General features: G+C 41.8%; 1 long non-coding RNA gene across 2 annotated transcripts in view; it reads right to left on the bottom strand.

Annotated features, from left to right (window-relative positions):
* LOC101178953 overlaps positions 1-22,290 on the bottom strand; it is a 148,257-nt gene that overhangs the window by 79,840 nt on the left and 46,127 nt on the right. For both annotated transcript variants that reach the window (XR_001114223.2, XR_004032719.1), the window contains exon 2: positions 18,868-18,956. This is a non-coding gene — a long non-coding RNA (uncharacterized LOC101178953). The remainder of the gene's footprint in view (positions 1-18,867; positions 18,957-22,290) is intronic.

Here is a 22,290-nt window from a genome sequence, read left to right as displayed (position 1 = left end):
ATGCGTGAGCCACAGCACCTGGCCAGGATGGTGATTTTCTAAATTATTTTGTGCTAGAAGTTCTTTATGCTCTACATTTCAAATATTCTGCCATATACTTAGAACAGATGAGAGCTTTGGTCCAATTAAGCATGCTGATTGACAGACAGGACACTGTGAACCTGCACACAGTGCTCTGTTTCCATTTGCTCTCTGTTTCATTATTCTACTTCTCTTCCAAAGCCTGGCTCTATGTTCCTTCCTTTGTGATCCTCCCCTCTCAGAATGAATCACTCTGTGCTTCCTTGGTCACAAAGTATATATTTCTTTTAAGAGTTAATTGAATTTTTTAAGGTCAGACATGTAGTTCTTAAATATGGGCCTGTCCTAGTCACTAGAAAGCAAGCTCTTTGTAGACAAAGTCTGTCAGTTTTTTAAGAGCTTGCAGTAAGTGCCTTTATGAAGTGACTGCCCAGCCCATAATACCCTCCTCTGAGAACTGCCCACCCTGTCCACAGTGGCATGCTCCTTTCAGCACCTGTGCTTGAGCTATATGATCTTGTTCTCTGAGCTGGGCCAGAGTCTCTTCCCTAGGAATTTGGAATTGGGGTAGAGCCATGATCTGGCGGTCTCTTGGCCCCTTGCCCTGCACACAGGCCATTCAGGCACTGTTGGGTGGCTGACCTGGTGAAGGTCAGCATGCAGGGAGAGAAGGCAGTCGACTCAGGGAGAAGCAGAGCAGGAAACAAATGTCACTCTCAGGACTCTGGATGCATCTCAGTCACCCTCTGTCTTTGGTGGCCTGAGATTCCCCTAATCCCTTCCAAACATCCTTTCTTTTCTGCCAAAGCTCTTTTGAAGTGGCATTCTGTTATGAGCCACCTGAAGAGATTTAATTTTAATAATTACACGACCACGAACCAACTTATACCTATTTTCAGTATTCTTATTTTATGTTTATGTTTATTTTAATTATTCAAATTATTCTGTGAATTTAGTACAGCCATTTCCAATGGCAAATCCACATCAACTGCTTCTGTTTTTCCTTAAAGTAACAGCAATGCTGTCTTTTCTTGTCAGAGCGGAAACCACTGACGGAGGATGAGCTGAGCTGGATTTCCAGTAAGAGGGAGGGAAGAAGTCATCTCTTCGTATCTTGAGACATTGAGGCAAATATTTACACTTGGAAACAAAACCCATCCTGAAGATAAAATATCTCAAAATTTCCCCATTTGGAAATGTTTTCTTATATTTTATCTAAATTCTACAGACCTTAACTCCAGTTAAAATCAGAAAAAATCAGAAATCTAGAGAAAATCAGAAAACAGTTGTTATTGGTCTCTCACATACATACAAGCTATCATTAAGGTGCTGTTTAACCCTTTGTTTCCTAGGCTGAATAACCCCATTCTTGGCCTTCACCCTTCATCGTCTTTTTGGCTTGACCCAGACTGGAATCCAGTTTGCTCTTCCATTCCCTGCTTGATTTCCACATTAAAACAGGTTGCATCCTCCTTGATTTCCACATTAAAACAGGTTGTTGATAAACCTTCTCTTTCCTCCTCTCAAATGTCTTTAGTCACTTCTCTGCCCTCCCCTCCATTCTCTCTGTCACTTCCAAAGTTCAAGCACCATGAACTCTTGCTTGTGTTTTATAACTAACACCTCCACTCTCTCCTGTCTTCCTGCATCCTACATAGAACTGCTGACAAAGATGCCCTCCTTCACCAATGCATTTTTCTAACGCCTAGGCATGATTGTAACATTCCCTTGCTCAAAACCCTTCCCTCTTGCATATAAAATAAAGTATCAGCTCTGTAGTCTTGCATTCACCCCACATTCTGCATCAGCTGGTCCAATTAATCTCCCACTACACTACCTTTGTGCTTCCTATGGTCCAATCAAGCATGCTGATTGACAGACAGGACACAGTGAACCTGCGCACGGTGCTTTGTTTCCACTTGCCCTCTGCTGACTTTCATTATTCTACTTTTCTTCCAAAGCCTGGCTCTATGTTCCTTGCTTTGTGATTCTCCCCTCTCAGAATGAATCACTCTGTGCTTCCTTGGTCACACAGTGTATACTTCTTTTAAGAGTTAACTGAAATTTTGGCTGGGCGTGGTGGCTCACGCCTGTAATCCCAGCACTTTGGAAGACTGAGGTAGGTGGATCACAAGGTCAGGAGTTTGAGACCAGCCTGACCAACATGTGAAACCCTGTCTCTACTAAAAACACGAAAATTAGCCAGGTGTGGTAGCATGCACCTGTAATCCCAGCTACTCAGGAGGCTGAGGCAGGAGAATCGCTTGAACCTGGGAGGTGGAAGTTGCAGTGAGCCGAGATTGTGCCATTGCACTCCAGCCTGGGTGACAGAGTGAGACTCTGTCTCCAAAAAAAAAAAAAAAAAAAAAAAAAAAAAAAAAAAAGAGTTAATCAAATTTTTTAAGGTCAGACATGTAGTCCTTAGATATGGGCCTGTCCTCTTCACTAGAAAGCAAGCTCTCTGTGGACAAAGCTGGGCCCTATACCACCAAGTAAGCTCCAGGTCCCTAATGTAATGTATGGCAGGCAGTGCATGATCTGTGAATACTGGTTGAATGAAGTTTGAAAAAACATACGTATCTGCAGGCAAGCTGTGGGTCTACACGGTTTCCTTTGGTCATGTGACTACTATTTCAGAAGATCCATCAGGTCAAATGACTCAGCAAAATTTTGCAGGCCAAATAACAGGAAATCAGAACTTCAAAAGCACACTCCATTACCACTGATCTAAAACACATGTGCCCGGAGGCCCAGTGCTGGAGCTGGGGAGATTTTCTACAGCACACACCAACCAACCGCCCGCAGCCTGATACTGGGCCTAAAGGAGGGACTGATAAACCACAGGCTCCCCCAGTGTCTGGTCCCTCAGCAAGGGCACTTGCAAAGCCTGCAGATCCCCGAGCATGCATACAGAGCTGTGCCTCCCTTTTCCAAGAATTCTGTCCACCTAGACTTTCCAGATCATCAAGACTTGCCCCTGCAGACACCCAAATTTTTAAAAGTAAAATCTATTTTGATAAAACAGATTCCAAAAGGAATACAATCCCACAATTCTCCACCTTCTTAAGACCTCTTCTTGATAGATCCAGGCTGACAGCAGATATATTAATTGCTGTCTTTCGCACAGCATTGCCCATCCGACTACTGGAGAGGTAAAAATCATTGTGCCCTCAAATAAAAATTACCACAATAATAATAGCCAACATTTATGAGCACTTTCTATGTACCCAGCACACTAAGAGTTACTCTACATATATTGTTTCATTTTTGCTTCACAATATCCCTAAAAGGTAGGTGTTATTTTTCCCACCGGTTTCCAGATGAGAAAACCAAAAAGCAGCAAGGTTAAGTTACTTGCCCGAGGTTGCAAATTAAATAGTGGAGACAGGCCCTAACCCAGGCCGTTGGGCCCCCAAGCCCACACAGGTAAGCCTTCCACTCTGCTGCCTCCCTAGGTACAATAAGCCTGACCAGCTGATCCCAGGACTTTCCAGGCTTTAGCACCGTGAAACACCAGGAAAAGCTGAGAGTTGATCATCCTCGCTTGAAAGCTGGAAAGCACTCCTCTAGAACCCTTGGCTCTTATAGGCCCTGTGCTCCTCTCCAATGGTCTATACCTATCTGTTGAGGATGGGGAAGGAGGCCCTTTCCCAAGCAAGTCAAACTAGTTAAGTCCAGGTCTCTCTCTGCAAGGCCAAACAGAGACACAAGGGCTCTCTAAGACAATTAATAATGCAGCTCTTTGGCTGGGCGCGGTGGCTCACACCTGTAATCCCAGCACTTTGGGAGGCCAAGACAGGTGGATCACAAGGTCAGGAGATCAAGACCATCCTGGCTAACACGGCGAAACCCTGTCTCTACTAAAAATACAAAAAAATTAGCCAGGTGTGGTGGCGGGTGCCTGTAGTCCCAGCTACTCGGGAGGTTGAGGCAGGAGAATGGCGTGAACCCAGGAGGTGGAGCTTGCAGTGAGCCGAGATCATGCCACTGCACTCCAGCCTGGGTGACAGAGACTCTGTCTCAAACAAAAAAAAGATAATTATAATAATAATACAGCTCTTCTTTAAAGCATATTTGTTCAATACTAGTGGGGGTGAGAAACGTCTATGGGTAAAAATCATGTTTTTTCTTTATATTCAAAACGAGAGAATAGTCGCATACACTTATTATGGGCAATTTTCTTTTTCTTTTTTTTTTTTTTTTTTGAGACGGAGTCTCGCTCTGTCGCCCAGGCTGGAGTGCAGTGGCGCAGTCTCGGCTCACTGCAAGCTCCGCCTCCCGGGTTCACACCATTCTCCTGCCTCAGCCTCTCAGAGTAGCTGGGACTACAGGCGCCCGCCACCACGCCCGGCTAATTTTTTGTATTTTTTAGTAGAGACGGGGTTTCACCGTGGTCTCGATCTCCTGACCTCGTGATCCGCCCGCCTCAGCCTCCCAAAGTGCTGGGATTACAAGCGTGAGCCACCGCGCCCGGCCTTATTATGGGCAATTTTGTAAGCCATTCTATGTTTATTAAGGTATGTTAAAGAGCTTATTATTTAGATAACGAAAGGGAAAGGAAACCCCTCCTTCCCAGGAAGCAGCATGGCACCATGCGTTATTCCGTGTCACCTGTCAGCAGACCACAGTGTGACTCTAGTCTCCGGTGTGGATGCATGTCTTGGGGCTGAGGCTCTGCCTGCAATTGTGCCCCATTATTTGTTTGGAAGTGTCACAAATAGGAATGCTTGCATGAGAACCCTGACACCAGGAAGTTAAAGGAACTGCTTACTTGCACAGGAACAGCTCTAGGCAGAAACCTGAGTTAACTGACACTGCATTTCCAGTTTATTCCAGTGTGGTTTTAGTGCTCCTTCAAAACTAGTATCCCAAGCAGTGTCCATAAGCCCCAGAGACTCCCTCTTTAATTTGCCTGGGTCTGCTGGCCTGAGAAAAGTAACTGGGCTTTGTCACCAGTCTTTTCCTCAAAGACCTTTTCTGAAATCATCTGTGGTTGGGGAGGCTGAGGTTAATGGCAGTCTGGTCCCCCAGAAAAGTGGGGCTGCTGTCTTTGGAGAGTGTTGCTTCCATGTGACATTAAGTGCTCCTTTGAGAGTTCAAGGTTAACTTCCAGACAAAACAAACAAGGCTTTCTGCCTTGTTTGCATGTGCACAAGCTGGGACATTGTCTTGGCAGGAAGACTCAACAGTTTAGGGAAGGGGAACAGGCAGAGGAAAGCTGATCAGCCTAATGGTAAGATTGGCCCCTGCTCTGTCTCCCAGTGGCTCTCTGTTTATCTTGGACTCGCTTAGCAACGTCCAACAGGCTGGACGGAGCCATTCCCTGGGGCGTTCCTTGAGCCAACGCATCTTACAAGCCTCCCCCAGAGGGATTCCCCAGTTCCCAGAAGGGCAATGGCGTTTGAGGGGGCAGCTGGGTTACTCTTCAATGAACTAAATGACTCCTTTAGAAACTACAGACCAAATAGTATGAGGCTGCCCGAAAAGATGAGTAATAAACAACAAAAATATGTTCCATGGAAAATTATAAAGGCATTTTTAAAGGACCCTGGGGCTCACATTTCTGTTCATTTTATTTTATTTTTACAATTTTTTTCTTAAATTTAACTATTTAGGAAATTGATTTTTAAAACCACAAGGTCAAGATATTTTCCTCCTTCAAAACCAAAACCAAACCTAGTCTGTTTTCTTTCAAAGGAAGTTCACAGCATCTCCGTGGAAAGAAGTGGTCACCTTGTGCAGGCATCTCAGTGCTACTTTGTCTCAATCTCCATAAACAAAACAAAAGAGAAAAACCTGCTCACAGAATCTAATTTATAAGAATATAAAAAGAAGATGCCGACCAAAGAGGATAGCCTCAGAAATGTGAAGCTGTTCTCAAAGTAATAAAATCTCATTCCAAACTAATAAGATCAAAACCAATCACAACTTCAGAGTTCACTTGTGTAAAGGATTTAGCTCCAAAGCATTGATGACATCTTTAAAGTTAAAATATACCCAGCTGCATGCAGTGGCTCACGCCTGTAATCCCAGCACTTTGGGAGGTCAGAGCTGGCAGATGACTTGAGCTCAGGAGTTCAAGACCAGCCTGGGCAACATGGCAAAACCCCGTCTCTACTAAAAATACAAAACTTAGCCAGGCATGCACACCTGTAGTCCCAGCTACTCAGGAGGCTATGGCACAAGGATCACTTGAACCCAGGAGGCAGAGGTTGCAGTGAGTCAAGATCATGCCACTACACTCCTGCCTAGGCTGCAGAGTGAAACTCTGTCTCAAAAAAATAAAATAAAATAAAAATAAAGTTAAAATATATAGAAGTGATGGCCTCTTGCACATGGACGTACAGAGAAAAAGCTCTAAAAGCCTTGTTATTTGGCCCTTTGCATTCAGTTTAAAGCAAATTAGATACAGTAGAGGCTCATTATTCACATATTGTTTACATATTGCAAACTTTCCTACTCTCTAAAATGTATTTGCAATCCCAGAATCAATACTTGTGGTCCTTTCAAGGTCATTAGCAGACATACACCAAGCAGCAAAAAATCTGAGTCACCCAGCGCACTCCTTCCTAGTCGATCTTAAACAAGACAATTCTCTGCCTTCTTGTTTCAGCTGTCATATTGTAAACTGGGATCCTTTTCACAGTCTATTTAGTGCAAGCTTTTTCATATTTCTGTGCTTTTTCTTGGTGATTTTGCTGCTTAAAAGTGTCTCCAAAAAAAAAAAAAGCCTAATTCATAGCAACAGAGAATAAAATGGTAATTGCCAGGGGTGGGGGACAGGGAGCAGGGCAAATGAGAAGACATTGGTCAAAGGGCACAGATTTTCAGTTATAAGAGAACAAGTAAGTTCAGTGGATTCAATGTACAGCATAGGTAATGATGGATGTGTTAATTTTGTTTTGGTAATCATTACATAATGTATACATATGCCAAATCATTGCATTATACATTTTGAATATATTCTATCTTTATTTGTCAATTAAATATTTTTAAATAAAAAATAACATGAAATAAAATGATCCTCAGGTGTAGTACTAAAGTGCTATCTAATGTTCCTAGGCACAGGAAGGCTGAGATGTGCCTTATGGAGAAAATATGTGTTAGGTAAGCTTCATTCAGGTACGAGTTAGTGCTGCTGGCTGAGTTCAATATTACTGAATCAACATTATGTAATAAATAAGGTGTCTTTAAACAGGAACATATACAAGGTCATGTAGTGATAAGTTGAGAAAAATGTGACCAGAGGCTGGCAGGAATCTAACCCTGTATTTCCCCTAGGAGCAGTAGTTCAGTATCCACTAACTCAATATTCACAGCAACTTTCTAGAAGGTAACTACCAGGAATAACAAGAATTGACTATTTCCTCAAGCTTATAGCTGCCCTTTTAAGGGCATTTTATTTACGTGGTATGTCTTTGTTGCTAATTTTTGTTTACCCTCATTTATTAAGTACCTATTTTGTGAGGGGCACCAGGATAGTATCTTAGTGGGTCCAGAAGTAACCAAAGCTAACAGCTCTGCCCTGCCCATCAAAAGATGGAGTCTATTTCCCTCTCCTTGAATTTTGGCAGAACTTTATAACTGTCTTGATGAATAGAATGTGGCTGAACTGAGGAAGGCTTTCAAGGCTAGGTTGTAAACATTGATACAGCTTCTGCCTGGCTCTCTGTCTTTCTGGGGCCACTCACCCTTGGAATCTTGGAACCCTGGAACCCAACCGCTGTGTTGTGAAGAAGCCAGGCAGCCCCAGAAAGGTCATAGCCAGTAGGGGCTCCCAGTAGGGGTTGACTGACACCTCATACAGGTGGGTGCCCCTCTGGGATGAAGCTTCCAGAGGAAGGATCAGGCAGCAATATTTGCTGCTTTGCAATATTTGCTGTTCTGAAATATTTGCTGTTCTGCAGCCTCCACTGGTGATATTCAGGCAAACAGGTTCTCGAGTGGACCTCTAGCAAACTCCAACAGACCTGCAGCTGAGGGACCTAACTCTTAGAAAACTAACAAACAGAAAGGAATAGCATCAACATCAACAAAAAGGACATCCACACCAAAACCCCATCTGTAGGTAACCAACATCAACAAAAAGGATATCCACACCAAAACCCCATCTGTAGGTCACCAACATCAAAGACCAAAGGTAGATAAAACCACAAAGATGGGGAGAAACCAGAGCAGAAAAGCTGAAAATTCTAAAAGCCAGAGTGCCTCTTCTCCTACAAAGGATCACAGCTCCTTGCCAGCAATGGAACAAAACTGAACAGAGAATGACTTTGATGAGCTGACAGAAGTAGGCATCAGAAGGTCGGTAATAACAAACTTCTCTGAGCTAGAGGATGTCTGAACCCACCGCAAGGAAGTTAAAATCTTGAAAAAAGATTAGATGAATGTCTAACCAGAATAAACAGTGTAAAGAAGACCTTAAATGACCTGGTGGACCTGAAAACCATGGCACAAGAACTACGTGAGACATGCAGAAGCTTCAGTAGCCAATTTGATCAAGTGGAAGAAAGGGTATCAGTGATTGAAGATCAAGTTAATGAAATAAAGTGAGAGAAGAAGTTTAGAGAAAAAAGAATAAAAAGAAACTAAAAACCCTCCAAGAAATGTGGGACTATGTGAAAAGACCAAATCTACATTTGATTGGTGTACCTGAAAGTGATGGGGAGAATGGAACCAAGTTGGAAAACACTCTGCAGGATATTATCCAGGAGAACTTCCCCAACCTAGCAAGGCAGGCCAACATTCAAATTCAGGAAATACAGAGAACACCACAAAGATACTCCTCAAGAAGAGCAACCCCAAGACACATAATAGTCAGATTCACCAAGGTTGAAATGAAGGAAAAAATGTTAAGGGCAGCCAGAGAGAAAGGTCGGGTTACCCACAAAGAGAAGCCCATCAGAGTAACAGCAGATCTCTCGGCAGAAACTCTACAAGCTAGAAGAGAGTGGGGGCCAATATTCAACATTTTTAAAGAAAAGAATTTTCAACCCAGAATTTCATATCCAGCCAAACTAATCTTCATAAGTGAGGGAGAAATAAAATCCTTTACAGACAAGCAAATGCTGAGAGATTTTGTCACCATCAGGCCTGCCTTACAAGAGCTCCTGAAGGAAGCATTAAACATGGAAAGGAACAACTGGTACAAGCCACTGCAAAAACATGCCAAATTGTAAAGACCATTGATGCTAGGAAGAAACTGCATCAACTAACGGGCAAAATAACCAGCTAACATCATAATGACAGGATCAAATTCACACATAACAATATTAACCTTAAATGTAAATGGGCTAAATGCTCCAATTAAAAGACACAGACTGGCAAATTGGATAAAGAGTCAAGACTCATCAGTGTGCTGTAGTCAGGAGACCCATCTCATGTGCAGAGACACACATAGACTCAAAATAAAGGGATGGAGGAAGATCCAACAAGCAAATGCAAAACAAAACAAAAAAAGAGCAGAGATTGCAACCCTAGTCTCTGATAAAACAGACTTTAAACCAACAAAGATCAAAAGAGACAAGGAAGGCCACTACATAATGGGAAAGGGATCAATTCAACAAGAAGAGCTAGCTATCCTAAATATATATGCATCCAATACAGGAGCACACAGATTCATAAAGCAAGTCCTTAGAGACCTACAAAGAGATTGAGACTCCCACACAATAATAATGGGAGACTTTAACACCCCACTGTCAATATTATACAGATCAACAAGACAGAAGGTGAACAAAGATATCCAAGACTTGAACTCAGCTCTGCACCAAGCAGACCTAAAAAACATCTACAGAACTCTCCACCCCAAGCCAACAAAATATACATTCTTCTCAGCACCACATCATACTTATTCCCAAACTGACCACATAGTTGGAAGTAAAGCACTCCTCAGCAAATGTAAAAGAACAGAAATCACGACAAATTGTCTCTCAGATCACAGTGCAATCAAATGAGAACTAAGGATTAAGAAACTCACTCAAAACCGCACAACTGCATGGAAACTGAACAACCTGCTCCTGAATGACTATTGGGTATATAACAAAATAAAGGCAGAAATAAAGATGTTCTTTGAAACCAATGAGAACAAAGACAAAACATACCAGAATCTCTAGGACACATTTAAAGCAGTGTGTAGAGGAAAATTTATAGCACTAAATGCTCACAAGAGAAAGCAGCAAAGATCTAAATTCAACACCCTAACATCACAATTAAAAGAACTAGAGAAGCAAGAGCAAACACATTCAAAAGCTAGCAGAAAGCAAGAAATAACTAAGATCAGAGCAGAGCTGAAGGAAATAGAGACACAAAGAACCCTTCAAAAAATCAATGAATCCAGGAGCTGATTTTTTGAAAAGATCAACAAAATTGATAGACTGCTAGCAAGACTAATAAGAAAAGAGAGAAGAATCAAATAGATGCAATAAAAAATGATAAAGGGGATATCACCAACGATCCCACAGAAATACAAACTGCCATCAGAGAATACTATAAACACCTCTACGCAAATAAACTGGAAAATCTAAAGAAATGGATAAATTCCTGGACACATACACCCTCCCAAGATTAAATCAGGAAGAAGTTGAATCTCTGAATAGACCAATAACAGGCTCTGAAATTGAGGCAATAATTAATAGCGTACCAACCAAAAAAAGTCCAGGACCAGACGGATTCACAGCTAAATTCTACCAGAGGTACAAAGAGGAGTTGGTACCATTCCTTTTGAAACTATTCCAATCAATAGAAAAAGAGGGAATCCTCCCTAACTCATTTCTTGAGGCCAGTATCATCCTGACACCAAAGCCTGGCAGAGACACAACAAAAAGAATTTTAGACCAATATCCCTGATGAACATCGATGTGAAAATCCTCAGTAAAATACTGGCAAACCAAATCCAGCAGCACATCAAAAAGCTTATCCACCACGATCAAGTTGGCTTCATCCCTGGGTGGCAAGGCTGGTTCAACATACGCAAATCAATAAAGGTAATCCATCACATAAACAGAACCAATGACAAAAACCACATGATAATCTCAATAGATGCAGAAAAGGCCTTTGACAAAATTCAACAGCCCTTCATGCTAAAAACTCTCAATAAGCTAGGTATTGATGGGACATATCTCAAAATAATAAGAGCTATTTATGACAAACCCACACCCAATATCATACTGAATGGGCAAAAACTGGAAGCATTCCCTTTGAAAACTGGCACAAGACAGGGATGCCCTCTCTCACCACTCCTATTCAACATAGTGTTGGAAGTTCTGGCCAGGGCAATCAGGCAGGAGAAAGAAATAAAGGGTATTCAATTAAGAAAAGAGGAAGTCAAATTGTCCCTGTTTGCAGATAACATGATTGTATATTTAGAAAACCCCATCATTTCAACCCAAAATCTCCTTAAGCTGATAAGCAACTTCAGCAAAGTCTCAAGATACAAAATCAATGTGCAAAAATCACAAGCATTCCTATACACCAATAACAGACAGAGAGCGAACTCCCATTCACAATTGCTACAAAGAAAATAAAATACCTAGGAATCCAACTTACAAGGGATGTGAAGGACATCTTCAAGGACAACTACAAACCACACTGCTCAATGAAATAAAAGAGGACACAAACAATGGAAGAACATTCCATGCTCATGGATAGGAAGAATCAATATTGTGAAAATGGCCATACTGCCCAAGGTAATTTATAGATTCAATGCCATCCCCATCAAGCTACCAATGACTTTCTTCACAGAATTGGAAAAAACTACTTTAAAGTTCGTATGGAACCAAAAAAGAGCCCACAATCCTAAGCAAAAAGAACAAAGCTGGAGACATCACGCTACCTGACTTCAAACTATACTACAAGGCTACAGTAACCTAAACAGCATGGTTCTGGCACCAAAACAGAGATACAGACCAATGGAACAGAACAGAGGCCTTAGAAATAACACCACACATCTACCACCATCTGATCTTTGACAAACGTGACAAAAACAAGAAATGGGGAAAGGATTCTCTATTTAATAAATGCTGGGAAAACTGGCTAGCCATATGTAGAGAGCTGAAACTGGATCCCTTCCTTACACCTTATACAAAAAGTAATTCAAGATGGATTAAAGACTTAAATGTTAGATCTAGAACCATAAAAGCCCTAGAAGAAAACCTAAGCAATACCGTTCAGGACATAGGCATGAGCAAGGACTTCATGACTAAAAACACCAAAAGCAATGGAAACAAAAGCCAAAATAGACAAATAGGATCTAATCAAAGTAAAGAGCTTCTGCACAGCAAAAGAAACTACCATCAGAGCGAACAGACAAACTACAGAATGGGAGAAAATTTTTGCTATCTACCCAACTGATAAAGGGCTAATATCCAGAATCTACAAAGAACTTAAATAAACTTACAAGAAAAAACTAACCCCATCAAAATTGGGCAAAGGATATGAACAGACACTTCTCAAAAGAAGACATGTATGCAGCCAACAGACATACGAAGAAATGCTCATCATCACTAGTCAACAGAGAAATGCAAATTAAAACCACAATGAGACACCATTTCACACCAGTTAGAATGGCAATCATTAAAAAGTCAGGAAACAACAGATGCTAGAGGGGATGTGGTGAAATAGGAATGCTTTTACACTGTTGGTGGGAGTGTAAACTAGTTCAACCATTGTGGAAGACAGTGTGGCGATTCCTCAAGGATCTAGAACTAGAAATACCATTTGACCCAGTGATCTCATTACTGGGTATATCCCCAAAGGATAATAAGTCATGCTACTCTAAAGACACATGCACACATATGTTTATTGCGGCACTATTCACAATAGCAAAAAATTGGAACCAACCCAAATGTCTATCAATGATAGACTGGATTAAGAAAATGTGGCACATATACACCATGGAATACTATGCAGCCATAAAAAAGGATGAGTTCATGTCCTTTGCAGGGACATGGATGAAGGTGGAAACCATCATTCTGAGCAAACTATCACAAGGACAGAAAACCAAACACCGCATGTTCTCACTCATAGGCGGGAATTGAACCATGAGAACACTTGGACACAGGGTGGGGAACATCACACACAGGGGCCTGTCATGGGGTGAGGAGTAGGGGGAGGGATAGCATTAGGAGAAATACCTAATGTAAATGATGAGTTAATGGGTGCAGCAAACCAACATGGCACATGTATACCTATGTAACAAGCCTGCACATTGTGCACATGTACCCTAGAACTTAAAGTATAATTTTTAAAAAGAAAAAAAAGTAAGTCAGATTACATAACCCTCTAATCAAAAGCTCAACGGCTTCCCATTTCACTATACAATTTGCTCCCACTCCCTAAAACCTCTGTCCTCACTTCCTACTATCCTTCCCCTCACTGACTCCCTTAGGTCCCACTGGAAGTGTTCCTAAAACACACTGGGTCTCCTTCAAGTCCTTACTCAAATGTCACCTTGTGCATGAGGACCTCCCTAGTCACACTGTCACCCTTTCCTGCTTTATCTTCCTCCATAGTACTCCTCACCACTCAACGTCATCTTAATCGTTTATCTGGTGTATTTCTTGCCACTCCATACCACCACCTCCCTCACACACAGACAGTCCCACAGAACACATAGTCAACTTACAGTACCTGGTTGGCACATATAAGTTCATTTATAAACATTTGTTGAATACATGAATGGGAATAAATACTTTAGTTGAAGTCATATTATCTAGGGCGCCATGGGAGAATTTGAATCCAGGTCTTTGGCTCTAGCTTTTCTACCAAGTAATATCCATTAAAATATTTTCAGCTATAATAATGGAATACCCAAATAAAACAATGAAGATAAAGTACTGTCTTACAAAACAAGATATTCTGAGGTAGGTGTTTTCATGGTTGATTACTTCAGTAGCCCAGTGATGGTATCAAGGCGCTAGGTGGGTTTTTTTGTTTTTGTTTTTGTTTTCTTACCTTTTCTCATTGCCATCCTTACTTATTGTAGCATGTTGTATTTCTCAAAAAATGCCACACCTACATATTTGTCTCATAGCACCTAATCTTCACACAATGTGACTGGCAACTGACACTCCTCCCATTAAGGGAAGGGTCTGTGTTCTCTCTTCTCAAATCTAGGCAGGGGATTGTGACTGTCCGTATCAATGGAGTGGGGCAGAAATGACACTATCTGACTTTTGAGGATAGATCACAGAAAGGATACAGCTTCCACCTGGCTCTCTGTTTTCAGATGCTTGCTTCTGGAACTCAACCACCATGTTGTGAGGAAATCCAGGGCACATGGAGAAGCCAACATAGAGAAAAACTAAGGCCTCCCTCCAGCGGGGAGCATCAGCTTGTCTACCATGTAGTTAGCTATCTTGGAAGTGAGTCCTTCAGCCCCAGTCAAGCCTTCAGATAGTTACAGCTCCAGCCAACATGTGATTGCAACTTCATGAGAAATCTCCAAGCCAGAACTGCTCTCAAATTTCTGACTCACAGAAACCATGGGAGATTATTATTATTGTTGTTTTAAGCCACTACATTTTGGAGTAATTTGTCAAACAGCATTGGATAAATAACATACTTTGCATGTTGTCCTTGGGTTTATCCCTTCATAGTTAAAGCATGGCTTCTTTAGCTCCTGATAGCAGGTTACATTATACCCTAGGTACAGTCAGGTACCTAGGTAAATACAACAATATTTTGGTAAATATAACAATATTTTGGATACAGAATTCAATTAATATGCATAGTTGGCATCAAGAAACTAGTATCTTCTGAATCCAAATCTTGATCCAGGATTGCATCACTAAGAGCTACAGGACTGGCTAGATGTTTATACTCTTTTTAATCAAGAGCAGGAAGCTACTCTAAAATATTTTAGACAATTCATTTATCTTTACCACTAGTAAGTTCATGAATGAAATTCTGTTTGGAGCATCCATTATGCTGAGAAGCCACGAATTTCATCAATGGAAACCTATTTCTAACATTAAGTATGCCAGTTAGCAGAGCCTCTACTGTTGATCATAGATAAAGGTCATGGGAGCTCTTGTAGTAGCTTCTTCTGGAGTACAGCCTTCCTAATTAGAATGCTGGCTCTCCACCCTAGGGTACAAATTCCCAATTTGGGCAAATGACTGTACCTAGGGTATAATGTAACCTGTAATACACACATGAGATCATGATGCTTGTGATGAAGTATATTAAATTACAGACAGTTTTATACCCAACCTGGCTTTCTTACATTTAGTTCATTCTCACCTCCCCTTTCAAGCACTCTGTCAATCTCACTATTAATTTTCTCTCACTTCTGAGGAGTCCCATCCACTCAAACACAGGAATGGGTTTCGTTTCTGATATTCCTGCCAGTATGAGTTCCAGAGACCTTGTTTTGGCTCCTGTGTCAGCTCAGTGCTTGCCTATTTCCCAAGGAAGACAGTAATCCTTGTAGACAGTTCAGTTCAATCCTATATTAAAGAAGGTTCAAACCTATATTAAAGAAGGACATATGCTATATTTCTTTAACTGCCTCATAATTTGCAATTAGAGTCAGTAACTCTCATAATGGCTGAGGCTGCTTGGAACCTGCTAGATTAAGACCAGGATCATATTATTTTTTAATGGCTGCCTTTTGGGTTTTACAAGAAAGACACTGAAAAGATAACGAATACATTACATTCCCATCAAATATCCATGTTCTCCTCAGTCTCCATCTGGGGATAGATAGGAAATGCCGTGTTCTCTCAGTGGCAGACATCAGCCAAGGTTTATCAAGCCATATGGATACATGGGCATTTACTAAGGAAGGTGGAGATGCCAATAAAGCAGGGGCTATGAAGGTTAACCCCAGGAGAGAGCCTGGATTCCAGGCCACTGCTGCCAACACTGTGATCCTAAACATGCTCCTTAACCTTTCTTGGCCCCTACATTTCCTTGTCTATAAAACAAAAGGTCATGAGATCCCTCCTAGCTGGAGAGGCTATTTCTGGCTACCTAGAGCTGTCACTTCTGGGCAAACCTAGTATTGCTGCCCTCTTTGTTGTTTCCATTTTTTATTTCCCTCCTCCCTCCTTTTTTTCCACATAGAGTACCTACTATGATCTCAGAACAGTCCCTGCCCTCAAGCACTTCTCCATCTAGTAGAGGACATAGCAATGATAATTATTATAATCATTATTATTTTAATGAGAATAAACACTAAAATGCTAACTGCCAATATTTACTGGGCTCCCACTATAAGCCAGGTATTATGCTAAGTGCTTTTCATGCATCAGCTCATTTAATTTAATTCTTGCAATACCCCTAAGAGGGATGAACTCTTATTCTACCAGTTTGTATTTCAGAGAAGTCAAGTGATGCACCTCAAAGCCCATAGCTCTTGCCTGAGAGAGCCTTTTGAACAAATAAAAAATCACAGTGCCACACGACAAGTACTACCATACTGGCATGCACAAAAAGCAGTGAGCAGCTGCCAAGAAGGAGAAAAAAAGATCCCTCCCTACATGAATCTGGAAAGACTCTTTGAAGAGGTATCATTGAAGAATAAGAGTAACTTTACCTGATGAAGAAGAATCGAATTGCAAGATTAGATTAACCCGTAACTTAGAAAGTGATGAAGAAATAATAAGTATCACTGCTTTCTAATAATATTACAATAATGGAAATGACTTGGGTTTTCATCTGGCTATATGTTAATGTAGATGACGCACTTTTTTTTGCCACATGCACACATACAAAGATACCCACTTCATGGTTTCAATTATTGCTTCATTTCCTCCTTCGTGCTAAGTGATGCTGCCTATTTGTTGAAAGGGTACAAGAGTTCTCTTGTAGTCTTCTGCCTGCCCTTCCCCAATTTTCCAGTCTATGTGTTTGTTAATCACATGGTGATTTTCCAGGACAAGAACTTGAGTGTACTTTACTTAAGATACGTTATAGAACAGATCAGGGAAAACCCCTTCACTTTCTAGGAACATTAGCAGCTACATGAAGGCCTCAGAGAACCATTCCCTCATTTAATTTCTGGCTTTGACTTACACCCAGCCACATATTTCAGAGTTTAAGAGTGTGGAGATGTGAGTTTTTCTGCTGAATATTCATGTCTTCTTTAGATAATAGGAACTCAGTTTTTCCTGGGGAACCACTTTTCCCCCAGTCTCAGTCCAAGGGCTTGAGAGTGGTTACCCACCCCAGGCCTGGCCAATCAAGGTAATAGTCATGATCCATTCTGGGCTGCAAAGCATCAGCCTTGGAACTTTGCTTGGTCTTCTTTTGTAGCAAATCTAGTGAGATATGAGCTTGGTACTACAGGTGCCCATCATTGCCACAGTTGAGTAGAGTCTACTGAAAATGAGGCTAACACTAGCAGCCTCGTGTGTGGACAGAGAGAAAGCAATGAAAGGCATTAACAAGCCTGAGCAGAAACACACTGTATTAGCCTTGTTCACTGCCAGAGGGACTCCTGATGGGGACACAGTGACAGAGTGTCTACTGATACTGCCCTTATTCAAGAGATCAGTGCTGTCCTTCACCCCTACCTCATTCCCCACACCCTGGCTAGAATCTCATAACTCCTCCAACAACTTGAAATCACTCTCCCGCCTTTGTGTTAGATTTCTGTTTCCAACTCTGTCCCTGTCCCCTGCCAAGACCCACCAGCCTCATGGCAGAGACATATCTTCATGTCCCAGCAAGTATATCTGTGTGGTCAGTCAGGAACCCTCTCAGGGCCAGTTGCAGCCCTTCCATCACCAAGTGACCCTATCTTATGACCAGAGAGCCTTAGACTTTCCACCTTCCCTTGAGGCCCCACGGTCTTCATGCTAAAGAATAAGGTGCCGGGCTTCTCCCTGGATATCCATGGCCTCAACACCAGTGCTGTCTGAGACTACTGGCTCCTCACACCAACCCCAATCTGCAGAAAAGCAGGTTGGGATGTCTGAATGAGTCTACATGGAGGATATTCCTTCAAATGTGCATCAGCATGCATGAGGCTGTTTGTTCTGTAAGATAGAGCAGCCATATTCCAGAGCTGATTAAACAACAATTATGCCACAAATATTATGCCCAACATTATGATCTTCTAGGATAATACCCTGATTGTCTCTGAACCTCACTGAATGTCATGGGCTGGTGACCCACTGTGATGTTTCTGGGCCACATTCTATGTAGCTAAATTGTTTGAGATATTAACATACCTGGAAGGACCTTTCCCCAGTCCATTAAAAATCCTCTAGTCTTTTTAGGCCACTTAAGGAAGGGTCATAGCTAGCATGGTATGGTCTACAAACTTCAAGTCTACATTCCTGACATGACACTACCCTTCCTGGTAGGAACCAGCCACAAGAACAAAGGCCACTCAGGTTTCCTAGCAATGCCTTATTTTGGACAAATTCCAAGACAGCCACAGTCAAACCAAAGTTTCAGGCAGGTCTCAACTAAGACTGGTTTGTATTTCCAAAGTCATTTATAAGCCAAGTCCTGGGACCCAGAATGTATTTTCCCATGGAAACAGTGACAGAGACTGTAACAAAGGTATCAGGCCAAGCCACAAGTGCCTACAGCAATCATGGTGCCAAGAGCACTATTTTACTAACTCCCAATCACTTTATGTAACATTGCTTCCATAGGAAAGCTCCAGTTGAGTTTCAGTCTCCAATGTAGGATTCTAGGAACACATTTCCAAGCCCCCACATTCATCTTGGCAGCATGAGAGGATTACCTCTTTTGATCAAACATTCATTCATTCCCACAAATACTTATTGAAACTCTATTTTTCATGAGCCACTGCTCTAGGTGCTGGGGATACAACAGTGAACAAAAGCCACCCACAAAGTTCTGAAGTGGAAACTCAAAGTGATCTGATACCATATTGACCAGCACAATGAAGGGAGGGTCATCTTACTGTTTCTTCCACAATGGCCAGTGAGTTCCACAGGTGAATTTCCATTTTCACCCTAGAATACAGAAATGCAGACTCTTGGTTTCCTAGCTTAACAATGATAAATCCAGTCTTCACTTTGCATTCTATTTTTCAAATTTAGCTGTTGACACTCAAATTGATTAGAAGAAAATCATCAAGATAAGACATATTCTCTCTTCTTCCACGTGGCAAAAAAGGACCCTGGGGGACACATTGAGTCTTAATTGAGCTTGACAGGCTTCCTTGGAAATTTTGAAGGGTTTGTGGGGAAGGGGAGGAGGGTGATGCCCCCATGCCAATGGAACCACCAGACCAGTGGATTTCCAGTCATTCCAGATGGCAAGAAAGAGCTGCATTCTTCTGCTTCCCAGCTGCTGTTGGAGACTCTTCCAGGTAAGTTAATCTGGAATCTGTTTACCTCTCTAACATTTGCTTACTTCCTTAACACACTGAGAATTCTGTTGCCAGATTGACTGTAGATTGGAGTTTGCACACTCCACTCTTTACTACCTCTCATGCATTCATCCAGAGCACTTAAAGAGTTCCCAAATTTAAAGGTATGTTTGCTAATTTTCAAGTACTTATTGTCCCTTATAAAGTGATCTTGTAAGGTTTTTTTCCCCTTCTTGGACCATGATTAATGGTTTTTTGTTATTGAAGCAATGGGGAACAACTCTTCCTTACAGAGAAGGAAACAAACTCCAAGAGTAGTAAATCTTCATGACACTTACTCCTTCTTTTCCTTCTTAATAGGTTTATTTATCTAGATTAAAACTCACATTAAGCTTTTTTTTGGAGGGTATTTGCAAAAGGCCTACAATAATAACTAGTGACTTTCCAATGGCATCATTAGATTATGAGCTTCCTTGGAACAGGGAGTATCTTTAGTTCTGCTGAAGAGTGCAGGATGAAAGTTAGACAAAAATAATAATAATAATAATAATAACACATCTAACAGTTATGCAGATATTGCTTAAAAAACTGGCTTTTACTAGCAGGGTGGCACATTTCTCTATTGACCTGATATCAGAAAAAGCAAAGCAGTCTTTTAAAGACACAGACAAAATGTTTCTAGAATACATCTGTTTAAGATCATGGGAGAGGATAATTATATTTGTTGTATTTGGAAATAATAAATTCGACCTATGTATACATAGAGTATTTAAAAATTCTTTCTCGATAACTTTTATTCCCATGGAGAGTAATTTTCCCAAATCCACTGAAATGAGTTCAGATACTCAATGTTTGTAAATAGCATCCCTCTGATCTCCTACAGAGCAAGTGGAACTGTATTCCAACCCCAGGGCCAGAAACTTGAGACCATGTGCCAGTCCATGACACCAGAGTCTGGTCTGTCCCCATCTCTATAGCCGCTGGCACAAACGTCAAGAGGAGAAGTGGAGGTGGATGGGCCTCCTCTGCTCTTTTTACCCTCCCATGGGGATAGGACATAAAAATGGGACCAGAAGAAGAGAGAAATAAACAAGTGTTCTCCTGTTCCCTTTAGGAGTCTGAACATGGGGAATAGAAGCCCAGCACCTGCCGGAAGACAGCAGTTTCTGGCAGACATCCAGGAAAGCCCTCTTGTTGTGTCTTCAAAGACAAAATGTCACCTTTTCTGGTCTGCAGGGCTTATAGTCAATTTGACTCCATGCTTTGCCACTTTCTATCTGTGTGACTTTGGAAAAGCAACTGAGCCTCACTCTTTTCCTTTATAAAATTCAGAATAATAGAAATTTTACCACTTAGGGCCAAGGATTGAATGAATTAACATTTGTACAGCATAATAGAGGCACCATATATGTGGCACATAGTAAGCATGCCAGAAAGAGTAACTAGTATTGGGTTTTCCTTACATAAAATTACAAAGCCTATACTTTATTCCCCAGGTTGGAGAAGATGCTTTTCCATTTAAGCCCAAGAGATGCAGAGATTCAGCAGTTTATTGGCAATGTTTTGTACATAGCGTGATGGTTAGTAAGAGAACTCTAGCCTCTATTCAAAGTGCTGTGCTAGACTCTGAAAACAAGCTTGGCTAGTTCTTTCTGTTCAAGAATGAATGACATCACTACCTCAGTCCTTGAAAACCAAATGAGAGAGTCACGGAGGGTGCTTAGCAGAGTTTCCCCACACATTTCTAGAGCATTTCCCGCAAGCTGACATTGCAACCCCAAGCAAATAAAAAGTTAGGCAACACTATCCTTAAGTACCTTCTACGGAAAGAACACTGTGCTCTAGTCACAAAGCCATGAATGGTTGGGGAAACAGATGCAGTAAAACATCCAAGGCTAGGCCGGGCACAGTGGCTCATGCCTGTAATAGTGGCACTTTGGGAGGCCGAGGTGGGTTAATCACCTGAGGTCAGGTGTATGAGAGCAGGCTGGCCAACATGGCAAAACCCTGTCAGTACCAAAAATACAAAAATTAGCCAGGCATGGTGGTGCACACCTGTAGGCCCAGCTATTTGGGAGGCTGAGGCAGGAGAATTGCCTGAACCCTGGAGGCAGATGTTGCAGTGAGCTGAGATCGCACCATTGCACTCCAGCCTGGGCGACAGAGCGAGACTCAAAAAAATAAAAAATAAATAATAAAAAAAGAACACCCAGGGCTAGATGTAAAGATGGAGCCAGTATGGATTGAGCCCTGAGCTGGGCATCAGAAGAGCCTGGATCCTTGGCTCATCCCCTACTCTTAATAGCTGCATGATCTCAAGTATGGCAGTCAATGTCCCCAGGCTTGTGTGCTCAAGTTTATAATGCAGGAAGTGAATCTGAAGGTTCTTTCTAATTTGTGGTCTCAGTTAAGAAGAAAAAAGGAAACATGAAAAGATGTGAGATAAAATAACAGGGCAATACTCACTGCATCATAAATCCGGAGGTGGCTAGGCTGGACCAAAGGGGTCATCAGGTAGAAAGTTTAAGTGTCTATTTTTCCCAATTAAGTTTGTTTAAATGATTTAAATCCTTGAACTACACACTTTCCTAAGCTGATAGGAAGGAACTAGTACTGAGGACATTTGCTCACTGGGGCATAAATCTGAGCTGCTGGTGAAGGTTGGAAACTCTGGCATGTGAACCTATCAGAAGCCTTCGCAAGGAAATAGCCACTGATGAGTTCGTTGTGACAGAGGGCTGCAAAACCCCGAGACAGCCTGAGTTAGGAAAGAGGCTTTACCTCCCAGGAGAAAGCAAAATGATCTCATGGAAACCCAGGACTTACTGATAATCACCTGTAACTTTGCAAGGAGAATCAATGTCAACATAAGCAGACCCGCCTTGAGGGAAAACAAGGCAGGCTGCTGTACTGAGGAACAGGCTGAACTGGGGTGTGTGCCTCTCCCATGCCTGCTGCCCAGCAGTCCACCCTAA

This window comes from Nomascus leucogenys, chromosome 12 (assembly GCF_006542625.1).
Source record: "Nomascus leucogenys isolate Asia chromosome 12, Asia_NLE_v1, whole genome shotgun sequence".
NCBI lineage: Eukaryota > Metazoa > Chordata > Mammalia > Primates > Hylobatidae > Nomascus > Nomascus leucogenys.
This window is presented reverse-complemented; position numbering and strand designations above follow the sequence as displayed.